At 44.6% G+C, this 14,921-nt stretch overlaps 1 protein-coding gene and 1 long non-coding RNA gene across 2 annotated transcripts in view; both read left to right on the forward strand.

Moving 5' to 3' along the window:
* Nucleotides 1-14,921, forward strand: part of LOC102463330 (protein-L-isoaspartate(D-aspartate) O-methyltransferase-like) — a 105,791-nt gene that overhangs the window by 18,942 nt on the left and 71,928 nt on the right. The window lies entirely within an intron of this gene.
* Nucleotides 2,454-11,401, forward strand: LOC142829126 (uncharacterized). The gene is made up of 3 exons (XR_012903433.2): nt 2,454-2,846; nt 7,854-7,920; nt 9,932-11,401. It is a non-coding gene; the product is annotated as an uncharacterized LOC142829126 (long non-coding RNA).

Raw genomic sequence — 14,921 nt, forward strand, 5'->3', positions numbered from 1 at the left:
ATTTTGTTCAAAAGTTTAGGTTTTTGTGAAAAGACATTTTTACAAAACCTAAGACTAATAGAAATGTTTCCATGTTTTTTTTTAAATTCTCCTACAAATGAGTTCTAAACAGTCCCTGATTTTTTTTTTAAATTTCTCTCTCTCTATATATATATATATATGGGGGGAGAGGAGGAGAGAGATCGACCAGCAGGCAGGCAAAGGATGGAGTGTTGTTGTAACTTGTTGGTCCCAGCATATTAGAGACAAGATGTGATAATGGCAGACAAAGTACTGGCTCATGCTGTGGCCCACAGGCCCTGCTGAACACCAAGATATGCAACTCCAGCTATATGAATTGTGTAGCTGAAGTCAACATACCTTGCACCAGTTTTTTGGGGTGACCCCACAGCAGGAGGTTGGTGGGAGAAATGCTCCCATCAAGTTCTTTTACTCCTCGTGAGGAATACCTATGCTGACGGGGGTGCCCTCAGCATTCAATTTAGCGAGTCTTTATCAGACCCGCTAAATCAAACTCTGGAGGATTGATCGCCAGAGTGTCACTCCTCTGTCGAGTGAAGACGTGGCCTGACAAAGGCATAGCTGGAAATTGCCTGCATTAGCATTGTTAAAATGGATGTTAAGCGGATAAACATGTGCTTAGTGTTTAGACTTGCTGAAATGATTGTAGGATTCTGCATGTATTGATATCACTTATAACATCTGTACTTCATGAAATGAAACCAAATGAGCCTTTGTGAAATATCAGTGTCCAAAGAACTTGTTAATTTTTGTCCTGTTCTCTCACACACATACTCATCCACTCCCATGAAGAGGAGACAGGCAGAACACTTGTTCCATCAGTTTGAACATTGAGGGAAGGGAATAAAAATCCCTGAACAAATGTCATTGTGTTGCTTGGAATTCAGAGAAGGCAAAATTTTTCTAATTATAAGTAAGTTAGTTGTCTTAGGTTAGCCCTAAAGCTCATATAAAGCTTTCCTGTTTTAGTAGCTACTATTACCTTTTGGAACCTAAGGTTATGTCTCATTTGTGTATAGTAACTCTCAGTTCTTTTTCTTGGTTCATAAATCTTTAGCTAGTATTATAGGATCTGCTACAAGCATTATTTTTGGCTTCCAATCTGATGCACAATTGACCTGGATTAAGTGACTGGTTCAGTATTGCTATGATCGTTGATGTAAGGGGCCATCTTTCACTAAGGCAAGAAGTTCGCCCTTGTTGGTGAAATCTGAGTATAGACCTATTGACCATATTGGGAGTTGTATCTAAACAATCTGCCCTGAAATTGGCACTCGTGGACAGCTTGACACAAGGTGGGTGAGGTCAATGTCGATAAATGCAAAATAATGCACATTAAAAAATACATCCCCTTTTTTGTTTTACTTGTGTATGTAGTACAGAGGGTAAGATTAGGGTCTTGTGTAGCATTAAACATTGTGAAATCTTTGTGTCAGCACAGCATTCTGCAACCATATGAGAGGGGGACTCAGAAGTTGCACCAAATTAACTCAGTTACTAATGATGGAAATTGGCATCTGCTTCTTCCATCCTTGCTGATGTATGAAGGGCAGGAAGAGCACAAATGCAGATTTTCACTTTATACTGATTGTTTATATGAGTACTAATAGGATCTTAGTTTTACCATAAGTTTCATAGCACGTAAGTAATTCCATTTATTTTCTAATGGTATCAATTCTCAGAGGAATAGCTATTTAGTCTATAACTTTTAAAACAACAAATAGTCCTGTGGCACCTTAGAGACTTAGATCAGTGGTCCCCAGTGTGGTGCCCGCGGGCGCCATGGCACCCGCCGGGCCATTTCTGTGCGCCTGCCGAGTGATCGGGGTCAGCCCCGCCCCTGGGCACATGGTGCATGGGCAGTGCCGGCCCCCGGGCATGCAGTACATGAGCTGTGCCGGCCTGGGCACATGGCCTATGAGCATCCCTGTCCCTGGGCCCGTGGCACAGGAGCGGTGCCAGCCCCGGGCACGCGGCGCATGGGCGCTGCTGGCTCCTGGGCGTGCGGTCCAGTTATAACTGTAAAGTTTATTGCACTTTAAAGGCTGCTGCGATGAACTTCCCCCAAGCCATTTCCTCACAGTGCTTATGTGGTGAAGTCTTCTTAATCCCCAAAGGCACATATTTGGTGTAATTAAATGCTACAGCCATACAAGCAAGTTGCAGTGATGACAGGTTAAAATGGTTGCCAGTGATTTGGACTTTCCTGGAGTTAGGGGCACCATCATCTCTGCCCAGAGGTGCTCATAGAGAGACTGAGGTAAAAACCTAGGAACTCCAGGGTTCGGTCCTCCCTGTGTGATGTGAGCCCTAGTCACACAGGGCTAGGAGGAAAAGTCAAGGTTAGGTACTAGAGTCATAGACGCGTAGAGATGTGGGGAATGCTGCAGCATCCCCAAGTTTTGCATCCGGCTTCCCCATAGTTGGGGAGGCCAGCCCTGCTGCCAGGTCCTCCAGCCCCAGGTACCTGCATCTGGGTGGCCCCCGTGGGGTCCTGCCAGCCCTTCCCCCCCCCCCCCACTTTTCCAGCCTTACACAGTCCTACTGTGTGACGGGGCGGACAGGCCCCGCACTGATGAGCAGGGGATAGCCCAGGCCCAGCTGGCAGAGAAGGCCCCGCCCCTCCGACCCTGCTGGGCATGCTCCCAACAGCGGCCGGGTATAAAGGCCGAAGGAGCCCGGCAGGCAGGGAGGCCCCTGGGTGAAGGAGGAGCCGAGGCTGGACCAGTATTCTTGCAGCCGCTGGGTCCAGAGTCGCCGGACCCTGACACGGAGGACGCAGCTGCCGACCCAGGGCGGCAGGAGCGCGCCCCCAGCCCCGACAGGTACTGCCTGAGAGGCGAAGGGGCCCGGGGGGAACCAGGGCGCGGTAGGAAGCAGCCCAGGGCAAGGGAAACAAGATTTGGCTCGGCCTGTATCGGCCGGATCCCCCGCCGAGCCGGCAGGAGCCATAGACCCTGCCTAAAGGGCCCTGGGCTGGGACCCGGTGGAGAGGGAGGGCCCGGGTCCCCTTACCACCCATTTTCCCCTTCCCTGGACAAACAAACCCCGGGCCAGGAGAGGCTTCTCGGAGCGGCTAGGCCTCTACTACCGTATTGGCCCTGATAGAAGGGCCTGGACTTTTGCATTGGGACTGTCCTGCCGTATTGGCCCTGATAGAGGGGCCTGGACTTTTGCATTTTGACTGTAGTACCGTATATGCCCTGATAGAAGGGCCGGGACTTGTGCAGTGAGACTTTAGTACCGTATATGCCCTGATAGAAGGGCCGGGACTTTAGCATTGGGACCGTAGTACCGTATATGCCCTGAGAGAAGGGCCGGGACCTTGGCGTTGGGACTTTGGGGGCTGTACCGACCCGGTAGGGGGGGGCCGAGCCCCTTGACGGGGGCGTATCCCGTGACATACTGCCATGAGCTTTGCCAGCCTCCCAGGGTCCTGATGACCCTCAGGGTCCCATCACCCACTGGTCCCACCAATTCCACTGGCTCTTGAGGTCCTGCTGCCCACTGGCCTTGCCATGGGCTTCACAGCCTGCCAGTCCCATCAGACCTAGGGCCCCATCACTGGCCCAGGGTTTTGCAGATGCCCCTAGCAGTGGCCCCAGCCTGGGCAGTGAGGATTACTAATGCTCCCTATGTGGATGGACTAGATGCCATTTGTTGCAATGGAGTCCTGTCCATCCAGGCTGGGAGAGTTGGCAATCCAATTTCAATAGGTCTAAAATAGAGGAAGCAGCTGAACACCCTCACCCCAAAGATAGTTCCAGCACCACTGACCAGGGTGAAATGCATTGAGGGAGAGGGATGGCTCTGTTCAGCTCAGGTGTGCTGTGTACATCTACACAAAGAAATTACCTTACTCCAGTGGGACAAACTTCTGCTTATAAGAGGGAGGGGAAAAAATGTTGACATTCTGCAGATTTTTGGCTGGGATTTTTATTTTTCTATCTATCTTATTTGTTGTTCCCCCCTCTCTCCTGTGTTAATGTCAGTTATGAGGAGTCATTTAATGTTTACTTGCAAGCTGCATGGACACTTTTCAAAGCATCATAATAGAGGCCCAACTTAAACGTATACCCTAAATTAAAAAACATAGTAGAAGAACTAAAAAAGAGCCACCGTGGCTTAACAACCGTGTAAAAGAAGCAGTGAGAGATAAAAAGAAATCTTTTAAAAAGTGGAAGTCAAATCCTAGTGAGATAAATACAAAGGATCATAAACACTGCCAAATGAACTGTAAAAATGTAATAAGAAAAGCCAAAAAGGAGTTTGAAGAACAGCTAGCCAAAAAGGAGTTTGAAGAACAGCTAGCCAAAAACTCAAAAGGTAATAAAATGTTTTTTAAGTACATCAGAAGCAGGAAGCTTGCTAAACCACCAGTGGGGCCCATGGACGATCGAGATACAAAAGGAGCACTTAAAGACAATAAAGTCATTGCAGAAAAACTAAATGAATTATTTGCTTCAGTTTTCATGGCTGAGGATGCTAGGGAGATTCCCAAACCTGATCCGTCCTTTGTAGGTGACAAATCTGAGGACTTGTCACAGATTGAAGTGTCATTAGAGGAGGTTTTGGAATTAATTGATAAACTTAACAATAATAAGTCACTGAGACCAGATGGCATTCACCCAAGAGTTCTGTAAGAACTCAAATGTGAAATTGTGGAACTATTGACTCTGGTTTGAAATCTATCCTTTAAATCAGCTTCTGTACCCAATGACTGGAAGATTGCTAATGTAAAACCAATATTTAAAAAGGGCTCTAGAGGCGATCCCGGCAATTACAGACCACTAAGTCTAACATGAGTACTGGGCAAATTAGTTGAAACAATAGTAAAGAAGAATATAATTGTCAGACACATAGAAGAATATAATTTGTTGGGAAAAGTCAACATGGTTCCTGTAAAGAGAAATCATGTCTTATTAATCTATAAGGGCATGTCTACACTACAAAGTTAATTCGAACTAACAGCCGTTAGTTCGAATTAACTTTCATAGCGGCTACACATGCAAACCGCTAGTTCGAATTTAATTCGAACTAGCTCCGCGCTTAATTCGAACTAGGTAAACCTCATTCTACGAGGAGTAACACCTAGTTCGAATTAAGTAGTTCGAATTAAGGGCCGTGAAGCCACTTAATTCAAACTAGTTGGAGGCTAACCCTTCCCAGCTTGCCCTGGTGGCCACTCTGGGCCAAACCAGGGAAACTTTTCTGCCCCACTCCCGGCCCCGGAGCCCTTAAAGGGGCACGGTCTGGCTACAGTGCTTGTGCCAGTTGAAAGGCTGCCAGCACCCAGCGAACAGATCCTGCACCTGGCACGGCATGAGCCAGCCACCAGCTGCCACCCAGCCCTCCGCCTCTTCCCAGGACCAGGCTGGCGGCTCCCAGGAGCCTGCCCGGGGCTGCAAGAGGCGGGCGCCCGCCTGGTCTAGTGCAGAGATCATGGACCTCATCGAAGTTTGGAGGGAGGCCTCCAACGTCCACGACCTGTGCACTAGGCACAGGAATACGGCCGTCTAGGGCAGGATAGCTGCCAGCCTGGCCACCAAAGGCCACATGTGAACCCAGGAGCAGGTTTGCATGAAAATCAAGTTGGTCCAGTGAGACCCCAAACCCTGAGCCCTGAGCTTAGAACATAAGAATGGCCATACTGGGTCAGACCAAAGGTCCATCTAGTCCAGTAGCCTGTCTGCTGACAGCAGCCAACACCAGATACCCCGGAGGGGATGGACCAAAGACCAAGTGATTTGTCTCGTGCCATCCTTCTCCAGCCTTCCACAAACAGAGGCCAGGGACACTGTTCCTACCCCCTGGCTAATAGCACTCCATGGACCCAACCTCCATGAATTTATCTAACTTCTCTTTAAACTCTGTTATAGTTCTAGCCTTCACAGCCTCCTGTGGCAAGGAGTTCCACAGGTTGACTATGTGCTGTATGAAGAAGAACTTTCGCTTATTAGTTTTAAACCTGCTGTCCATTAATTTCATTTGGTGTCCTCTAGTCCTTATATTATGGGAACTAATGAAGAACTTTTCTTTATTCACCCTCTCCACGTCACTCATGCTTTTATAGACCTCTATCATATCCCCCCTCAGTCTCCTCTTTTCTAACCTGAAAAGTCCCAGTCTCTTTAGCCTCTTCATATTGGACCTGTTCCAAACCCCTAATCATTGTAGTTTCCCTTTTCTGAACCCTTTCCAAGGCCAAAATATCTTTTTTGAGGTGAGGAGACCACATCTGTACACAGTACTGAAGATATGGCGTACCATAGTTTTATACTTCTCCTCCTCCTTCTTCCCCTGGCTTCCCCCTTCCAGCTCTCTCCTCCCAGGTTTCCCCCTCCCCTCTTCCACCCTCTCTCTTCCCTTCTCCCATCTCCTTTTCCCAGTCTCCCCAGAGGTTAATCCTTCCCTCCCCCGCTGTTTTGTTAAATGAAGAGAGTTTCTATTTTTGAACAGGGTCCACTCAATGTGGACGCACTATTTTGAATTAGCAAAACACTAATTCGAATTAGTTTTTAGGTCTAGATGCACTAATTCGAATTAGCTTAGTTCGTATTAACTAATTCGAATTAAGTTAGTTCGACTTAGTGCTGTAGTGTAGACATACCCTTAGAGTTCTTTGAAGGAGTCAACAAACGTGGACAAGGGGGATCCAGTAGATACAGTGTACTTAGATTTGCAGAAAGCCTTTGATAAGGTCCCTCACCAAAGGCTCTTATGTAAATTAAGTTGTCATAGGATAAGAGGGAAGATTATTTCATTGACTGAGAACTGGTTAAAAGAAAGGAAATAAAAGGTAGGAATAAATGGTAAATTTTCAGAATGGAGAGGGGTAACTAGTGGTGTTCCCCAAGGGTCAGTCCTAGGACCAATCCTATTCAACTTATTAATAAATGATCTGGAGAAAGGGGTAAACAGTGAGGTGGCAAAGTTTGCAGATGATATTAAATTGCCTAAGGTAGTAAAGACCAAATCAGACTGGGTGGCTACGTCTAGACTGGCCCCTTCTTCGGAAGAGGCATGCTAATTTCTAACTTTGGAATAGGGAAATCCACGGGGGATTTCCTTCAGGTAGGAATAAGAGTCCCTCCGGAAAAGGGCTTTATTCCGGAGGATCGCGCCTGTCTGGACGCTCTTTTCCGGCTTTTCCCCAAGCCGGAAAAACAGCGGCGGACATGTTTATTTAAATCCCCCACGGATTTCCCTATTCCAAAGTTAGAAATTAGCAGGCCTCTTCCGAAGAAGGGGCCAGTCTAGACGTAGCCGGTATTTCTTGACTACATGCCTCTGCTGACAGAGGCATGTAAAATAGGCTACCCAACAAAGTCAATAAAGCAGGGATTTAAATATCCCCAGCTTCATTAAAATAAAAATGGCCGCCTCACTGTGCTGGCTCAGCTGATCGTCGCAACAGCATGTGAGTCAAGACGTGGATCAGTCGACAAGGGAAGCCTTTGTCGACTGTTCTCTTATGCCTCGCAAAGATGGTGCTAGAAACCCCAAAAGGGGCATGGCAGAAATGAGATCACTGTTCAGCTCCTTTCCACGTTGACCAACAGTCCTGAGTCAAGCTAGGGAAGCGTAAGTAGTGCTGTGTGTAAAGGGAAAGGCAGGGGTTGCTTCTGCAGGTATTCCTTCAGTGCTCTCAGAAACAGTGAGTCGGTCCCAAGCGCAATGGCTCCAGCAGTGCCAGTGGGACATTAATCCCTCTGCATCCTTCCTCCAAGGTGCTGAGGTTTAGAGCCATGTAGCATGGTTTCCAACCGAGTTCTAGTCACATGCTGTGGCCAGAGTGCCTGCCCCTAAACTTTAGTATCATTTCTGTCCAGCTTTGTACTATGCAGCTTGAGCCCATCTCACTTCAGAAATGCATTTGCGGACACATCTGTGAGCAAGGTAAGAAAAAAAAACCAAACCCTGAACTATTCCAGAATGATGTTTTCACAAACAGGGCTATGGTAGAAAACATTATGTGGGAACTTTCTATCTTAAAATTCAGGGTCAGATTCTCAATTAGTTTGGGAAACTATGCACAGGCAAAATGTGCATAATTTATGCATAAAGGTTTTGCAATTGCACATGCATTATTTGATAACTGTGTGCAAATCCATCAAATTAGCTAATTTTGAATAGTTGCCACAATTTACATATGTAAATTATGCATCCAGTTATGCGTACAGTTTGCACTTGGCAGTGCCAAAACTGTTTCGTTACATTATGTAACAGAAAAACTTTTAAATTGAATTGTAAAATTAAATGTAGTTTACCATTTATAAATTAACTAGCAGATGTACCCGGTATTGCTCGTGTCCTTAACTCTTTTTTGGGGTGGAGGATGCAGGAGTCATGGCAGGGAGTTGGGAGCTGTGGGGGGCTTAGGGCAGGGGACTGGGAGGTGTAGGACTCATGGCAAGGGATCCAGGGAAGGGGGTGGGAGGTTTGGGGGGGACTCAGGGTAGTGGGTGGGGGTGCAGGAGTCAGGGAAGAGGATGGGAGCTCAGGGCAGGAAGATGGGAGTTTCAGGGGCTCACTGGGGCTGCCTGTGGTATCAAGGGTGTTGCTGCTCCAGTGATGGCTCCTCCTGAGGGCCTGGAGCTATGCTGCCCTGACAGCAGTGTTCCCTGGGGAGAGGGGCCATGGTGGCAAGAGCTGTGCAGCCTGGCTTTGGCCAGCATCTGTTCCCTAGGGGTCTGTGGCAGTGGGGCTGCTCTTCAGCAGGGCTTCTCCCCGTCCCCCTGTCTGGAGCTGGAGCTGAGGGCTGGGGAAGGGGTTTGGCTGGAGACTTTGTGGCAGGGAGGCCCCAGCGGACCACTCTCCTACTGGTGCAACTGTCCCCCTGTTGTCACTCTGCAGTATAACTGTCCCCGCACTTGCTTTCCCCCCATGGTCATTGCAGAGTATAACTGTCCCTTCTATTAGACCCTTCCCTTTCCATTTTAAGGAAAACAGTCAGATTCCAAGCACATCGTATTGTTCTGATACAAACAAACTCTTGCCTTGCTTTAAGTTATGATAAGAGGAAACTGCATACCAAATTTGGTGGCAGATAGACAAGACAGACCAACAGGCCCACATTTCTGAAATAAATAGTATGGAGATAGATTTGGTTCTTTCTTTTTAGGACAAACTAAATTGAAAGAATGAGTAATTAACTGGAATAAATAGCCACTAGACTTTGATAAATACCATATTTCTGTTTGTGCTATCCGTTGTTTCATGGTGGCTGCATAATGCAACCTGAACTAGCAGTGCCTGAGTTAATCTAAGTGCTTTCTCCTACCAAAAGTGTTAATAACTTTGGACTTTAGTATGCTATTAGTTTTTGGACAAAACTCCCCAATGTAGGTTTCCACTTAAAAATTGATATTTGTGATAGCTCTTTGTATTTTTAATTAAAGTGTAAATTCTGTAGAAAACAGTAAAATCTGCAAGAAAAACTAAATCAGCAGACACTCTGTAACCAGAAGTAGATGCTGTATTTCTTCTGACTCCCTCTTCAATCATTCAGTAGGAAATGGTTCCTGCACACCTTGAATTAGTAATGAGCCAGTAAACTGCAGTTTTATTTCCTCTGTGTTGTCTGAGCTGCTCTAAATGCATTGGGAGAAAACCCCTTAAAATACAATACATTAAAAAATCTGTAGTAAGCATGTCTCTGATTCTCACCTGCCCCCTAGTGGTTGGAGGCTCCAAACAAGTCCTTATGCTGTAATAAAATCTAGCTCTTCTGGAAAATGTAAACACTTTATTTTCTCAAAAGGTCCTCAGCTAAAGTAGGCAATTAATTAGCTCTTCTATATTTGCATATATTTCCCAGGCTAATTAAAGGTAAAAATTACCACATCAAGGGAAAGCTGTACCATGTAGACCATTTGTAATTTGCCATTGTTTCATTTAAACATTTTAGATAGATGCCATTGGACACAACCTCATTGTGACTGTGTGTAATTAGTGCCCTTCTGCAGCATGCAGGTAGGTTGCATTTAATAAAATGTCCCAGATTAATGGATAGAGAGTAATGAGCTCTGCATTCCCATTAAGATGGCCAAGGCAAGAAACACATTTATTAGCAATAGTCACATTTCTTACACTTGAACTTTTTTATCAACATTTCAATGATAAAAAGACATCATAAAAAGTACCAAGAGAAGCTCCTATCCTACATTCCTCACACATTTTAAACTCCTACAGTCTTGGAAATAAATATTCAAAGTATTGGAGACATTCAAATTCTGTTTCTGATCCATATGGCAATTTTTGCAGAGCTCCTAATTTTAAACATTAAAAAATCCAGTTTGCCTTTGACAGAGAAAAATGTTTCTAAATCACCTCATTTTTATTGCCAGGGGCATTTATTTGTATGCCCAGAGTCAATTTGTGATGTTTTCTTTAATTCTGTGATAGAGTGGCATGTTACCAGATACCATAACCTGAGCGATGCTCTGTATGAGAACTAGGAGTTGTATCTCCTTCTCTAGTACTGAAATCTCACTGATGTTTTACATCACAGCCGTTTATTCACTTTGGAATTATTCTTACAAATGGTTAAATAACATTCAAGGTGCCATTTGAGTTTCGCCTTTTTAAGACTGCATTTGTTTAAGATAAATGTTAATATTGTTTATGACATTTTTGGTGATACTAAATAATATGGGAAGAGATGGTCTAGCCACTGAGTACTGGGCTAAAGAAGCAGGGAAAGGGGAATGCGAACCATTTCTCAGGGAGTGGGCATCACTAATCTGTCTTCATCTGGAATGCTTAGGAATACACACGGAAACCTCCAATAGGAGTAGAGGAATTATTTTACCTCTGTATTGGCACTGTTGTGTGGTTTACTGCATTCAGTTCCAGTGTTTACAATTCAAGAAGTGTGCTGATTGATTAGAGAGGATTCAGAGAAGAGCCATGAGATTGATTAGAGGATTAGAAAAAAAATCTATGGTGATGGAATCAGTCAAGACTACTTAGCTTAACAAAGAGAAGGTTGAAGAGAAACTTGATTACAGTCTGTGTTCCATGTAGGTACTTAGAGCTGATCATGGGCTCTTCACGCTAGCAGGGAAAGGTATAACATGTTCCAGCCGCAGGAAGTGGAAGTTAGACAATTTCAGACTGGAAATAAGGTGTAAAATTTTATTGGTGAAGTAATTAACCCTCAGAGAAATTTGCCAGGGTCATGGTGGATTCTCTTTCACTGACCATTTTAAAATAAACATCGGATTCATTTCTAAAAGATATGCCATATTAATTATTTGGGTGGGGGGGTGGGAGAGGAATGAATAGCCTGTGTTAAACAGGAAGGCAAAGTAACTGATCACAGTGGTCCCTTCTGACTTTGGAATCTAGGAAAATGAAGACAAATGAGATAAGTTAAAACAAATCTACATTTGTTACTTTATAAAAATGTGTATTAAAGATATGTGGTTCCCATCTGCTGCAACTGTATTTTTTCTGTCTGGTGACATTTGCTTGTAGACATATCCTCCAAATATGGCAACCACACGTTAACTTACACCCCTGTGATTTCACCATTCCCCACCACAACGTCATCTCCAAGCCACAAGTAGAGGCAGCAGCAAGGATAATCTTACATAAACTCAGTATTCAGTTTTAGAATGAAAGTAAACCTCTTGGATTTTTTTCCTTCATGTGTCTATTCAAACTCCAAAAGATGCTGGGTTTTGTACATGTTTATTGAAAAGGACAAGAGGGGTTACTTATTTTTCCTGCAGGACAAGTGACCCAGTCTCTTCCACAGAGCACGATCATACATGACAGCTGTCAAAGGTAAATAGTGTTTGTTCTTTTACAGTAGAGAAGCAGATTAAGTACAAGTTGCCCACATTGCATTTAATAGGTTCCAACCTCAGCTGGTTACACTGCAAAACATAATACACCATTTAAAATAGCATCAATAGGACACACAAAAGTCTCAAAAAGAACAAAGCATGCAACAGCTCTTCCACATGTATAATGAGACCAGATTAGGGAACCCACTGGGCCTATTAAGTTCAAGCAGGCCATGTTTGCATTGAAGAATGCCAATATGCTTTTTAAAAACACAGTGACATGAATGATTTCTATAGCCACTGCACTGAGAGCTTTCACCTGGCAGTGGGAAAATGGAGTTTGCAAATCCTACCACTCTTCCTTCTTTTGAGAAGTACCAGGATAGAAACTCTCACTCATCTGAAGCTCAGTGGACAGCTACACAAAAGGCATTTCCTCGTGGGGACTGGTCACTGAAACCTGCATTGAACAGCAAAACCAGCCCTTCCCGTTGGCCTCGAAGTGAAAGTGGCCCAGAGATGCTGGCTGGACACAGATCCTTCTTTTGTCTCTCACCTGGAGTGATGAAAATAATTTTTCATTTTCAAGCTCCTTTGATGGCTAAAGAGAATGGAGCCTGAGACTGGTGAATTTGTGAAGCCATAAAGAGCACTTTCACATCTATGTGTGGGAGGAAATATTCAAGCCGCTTTAGTTAGTTTTTCACTCTGATGCTTTCTGGAAGCCTAAGCAGCTTCAGTTCATGAGTCTATGAAAGTCTTTTCCTTTCCTAAATGAGTCTTGTCTTGAATTTCTCTGGTACCATCTCCGGAGTTGGAACGTCACACATGCAAAGGAAATCACATTTTTTAATGTACACCCTTTACTAACCTATTGTGTTTGTTAAAAATTGCACATAGCGCAGTAATGTAACTATTCTCTGTGGTGCTATTTTAGCATTTTTTGTAGAAGAAAGAGAGAAATGTTATTTGTTGCTTAAAAACAATTCTGAGTCCTACAAAATGAGTTAATAAACTTTTAAGCCTGCTTAAAATACATCTAAATGTGTGTGGATTTTGTTGATCCATCCTAGTTAGAAAGATAATCAGGCATATGTTACCCCTGTGCATTGCACTGGCTGCCTACCCACTTCTGTGTGAACTTCAAGATGCCCTGGGTACAGTCTAGAAAGCCTTACTGATCTAATCCTAACTATGTGACACATTGTCAGATGCATGCAAAATACTCTGTCTTTCTAAGGTGAAGCTTGCAGGTGTCAAACAAAGCACTGCCACTGGCAGATGCTTGCCTGTGTAATTTGTTCCTACCAGAAATGCACCTGAGTCCAAACTGTTCCTTCTTCAATGCTTAACCGAACATTGGCTGTAGCAATAGTTTATCATTAGGTCTGTTCTTGTGTGGCCGGAAGGGCTTGATGGGTTGAAAGTCTGATGCTGAAACAGACTTGATGCACCCATGTAAGAGGAGGTCTGTCTCTGGGTCATTTCCACCCCATGGTTTGATGTAATTTTGTCCTGGATTTTGCAAGCTTCCCAGAGAATGGGATTTGCTGGAATATCAGCTGCAGACAATGGCCCTAATAGTCTGTAGAATGGAGTGATCATAAATGTCTGTGTTATAAATGAAGTTGTTCTATTTTATGCCCAATACGCCATTGGCATTTTGCATGGAAAGCCTCCAACTTTGCCCAGTCTGGGCAACATGGGCCCATGTTTCATAACCATACAGCATACAACTCAAATAGAACTAGATTGCAGTGCTGAGCCAATGTTGATTCTATACTCATTGTAAGTGATCCATGGCAGATGCTGCAATGTCAGTCCAGTGAAGAACCTCTATATGAGAGCTGGATGAACTCCTGAGTATAGAACCCAAATAGAAAAAACTGGAGACTTCTGGGAGAGTTTCATTATTCTGGGAGATGGGAGTAATGGGTGGGTGGACATGATCCTAGGTTTTGCACCTTTGTCTTTGACCACAAAACATGGAGACCGACATTGGCCAATTCTTCGTCCACCTGCTGGTAGGCCTATGAAAATGTTGGGGCTCTGTACTAGAAGAGCAATGTCAGCACCATAGTCAAGGTCTGAGAGTGAGAGATCCCAGATCCTAATGCCTATGCACCTGACAGAATGCTGCACTATGAAATCCATGGCCCAACAAAAGAATGCAGGGGCCAGACACAGCCCTGCCTGACACCAGATACTGATTTAAAAGGTGCCAACATCTGACTCCCAAGATGTACGCAGGCATCCAATGTTCCAATGTACATGGTTCCAATGTGCAGCTCGCTAATCAAGTCCAGCCGAGTGTTTGGGACACCTCTCCCCTTTAAATGTTTCCATAGTCTGACTTCATCAGTTGGCTCAAACACACCCTTAAGATCAACATAAGCCATGTGCAGGGGCTGCTTGAACTCATGGTGTACCTCCAGCCACAAGCAAGGGCGAAAATGGTGTCTGTGGACCTATTCCTTGTAAATCTTGACTGTTTAGAATGACACTTCTGATGTAGCAAGGGCTCCAAACACACCAGAGCATTTGCAAACACCTTCACCAGCATAGACAATAAGATGACTGGCCTGTAGCTCTTACCTTTGCTGTGCAGTCCTTTGCCTTATAAAGTGAGCTCACAATACTATCCTTCCAGGTGGTTGGCAAGGTTCCACATCAGGCGTAAGATGACTAGAAAGTATTTTGTTACAGAGTCTCAAATGTTCATTTTAGCAGCTCTGGGTGGAGGGTACCATAAGAGCAACTGTGGGTCCATTTTTGAGTTTGCAGCTGAGAATTTGTGGCTGACATTGATACAAAACATAGGCTAAACCCTGAGAGGAAGAAGTGCATTAATGTCAAACTTCATCATCATTGCAGAGGGATTACTTGCTTCTCAAAGCATCAACATCATCTGGGCAACCACTAGGAGATGATTCATGTTCATGGCACATTCTACATCATGCAATCGTTTGCAGGAGGTGAAGAGGCACCTGTCATGTATGATCATGAGGTCCAATTCCTTCTGGGTGACCCCATCATGAGGGATCCAGGACATCTAGTGTATGTGTTGTCACTTGAACCATGACTCAAGAATGGAGAGATTCTGAG

This window comes from Pelodiscus sinensis, chromosome 5, assembly GCF_052426305.1.
Source record: "Pelodiscus sinensis isolate ZL-2025 chromosome 5, ASM5242630v1, whole genome shotgun sequence".
NCBI classification, from domain to species: Eukaryota; Metazoa; Chordata; order Testudines; family Trionychidae; genus Pelodiscus; species Pelodiscus sinensis.